Source organism: Thalia democratica, chromosome 4, assembly GCF_965202585.1.
Source record: "Thalia democratica chromosome 4, ktThaDemo2.hap1.1, whole genome shotgun sequence".
Taxonomy (NCBI): Eukaryota; Metazoa; Chordata; class Thaliacea; order Salpida; family Salpidae; genus Thalia; species Thalia democratica.
The window spans coordinates 22,572,407-22,574,291 of record NC_139168.1 but is presented as its reverse complement, the minus strand read 5'-3'; positions in this window follow the sequence as shown (position 1 = coordinate 22,574,291).

The following is a 1,885-nucleotide window of genomic DNA, read 5'->3' as shown; positions in this document are numbered from 1 at the left end:
ATACACTTTGTAAAGCCTTAAAAATTACCTTTTTTAATAAGCTGATGTTAAAAAGTAATTACTACTAACAAACAGTGTACAGTGCACAAATAACTCTGAACTGAAGATAAGGGTTTATTAAATTAAATTTTTGTTACATACTTCATACTTAAAGTCCTTAAAAAATTAAAGTAGCCTAAACGGGTAGCTGTCAAATTTGCACTAGCGTACAAAATTGCACAAGATTGCATAAAGACACTTTTGAACGAGGTGACTAAATTGCATGAAGACACTTTTACATGAGGGGACATTTTTGCACAGGCAGACAATTTTGCACACATATTTGCATATAGACAGTTTTGAAAGGGATTATTTTTTTATTAATTATAACTTTTTTTTAATTATAATTTTTTATAGCTCGATTATTTATTTTATTTTACTATCATTGTTACCCCTAACCCTTATCTTTGGTTGGTATCTTTAATTATTATTATTTTTTTTTTTACTATTTGATTTTTTTTTAATATCACTGTTACCCTTAACCCTTACCCTTTGTAGGTAGTTTTTTTAATTAATTTATTTTTATTTTTTAGTTTTCCTGTTGTTTTAATCATAATTTTTATTAATATTTTTTTATTTATTTATACTATCACTGTTACCCCTAGCCCTTACCCTCAGTCAGTAACTTTTGTTTTCTTATTAGTTTATTGTTTTTTTTCTTTTACTTTTGGGCAAAATTGACCCTTGGTGCAAAATTTCTTTTGTGCAGTTTCGTTACTTTGTGGAATTTTGTCCCCTTTGTGAAAACTTCTCTTTGTGCAATTTTGTGCCCTTGTGCGATTTTGACCCGTTCCCAGCCTAAATATTTATAGGAATAACCTTTTAACAAAATTAACAATTTCCTTATCAAATACTCAGGCTATTCAAAATAACTAAGGCTAGTTTGTAATTTTTAACAAAGTTTTTTCAACTTAGTTTTTTTAATCTTAATTTTTTATTTATTTATTTATTTGTTGGTATTTTTAAGTATTTAAGCTTGGTAAAAAGTAATTATTTTTCAGTATTTAATTGGTAGTACTTTTTTTCAATTTTCTTAATAACTCAAGCTGACTTGTTTTTGTGTTAACCCTTAAAAATTATGAGATTTAACTTATTAGCTTTCTAAAAAAGTTTGCACTATGATTTTAACAAGAAAAATAGGTTACTAAACTTAAAAGAAGAAATTAATTGAAATTATGTTTTAATTGTTTTTGTTGTAAAGCATCTTGTTGACTTTAAACATAAAGTTCTATGATTGAAAGAACATTTACCATAATGCATTTGATAAAATTCTAAATAAAACCTTATAAGGTTTTATTCAAGTATTTCTTAAAACTAAATGTAGTTGCATCAATCAGACATAAACTTATTGTATGCATTGCAAGCAAAAATGTGCTGTATCAGCTGTTAAGCTGGTTTCAGTAAACTACAATTTAGGTTTTTATTAATTTGTCTTCTACAACTACTTTTTTATTACATTAAATTATATCAAAGTCACACATCTAAAGAAATCTTGATTGAAAACTGTAGTCTGATGCCTACAGCAGAAACAAAAATTCCATTGATCTATCATAAAACAATAAGATAACAAGACATTAAACTCTTTCAAATCAAAAGAAAAGTGCATGAAATTAAACATTATTAACCATAGTTAATTTTAAGCAATGTATAGATCTCAATAAATAAAAATTATGAAATATTTACATAAAGATTAAATAAAAATCAAAAAAGGTCTAATCAAAAAATATATATATTTAATTTGTATATATAAAAATAGCCAATACATATTTAATGAGTCGTTTACTCAGTTTTTTTCCTATTAACCTTATGTATTAGCATTTTGTTGATTTTATTTTTTTACTTTTTC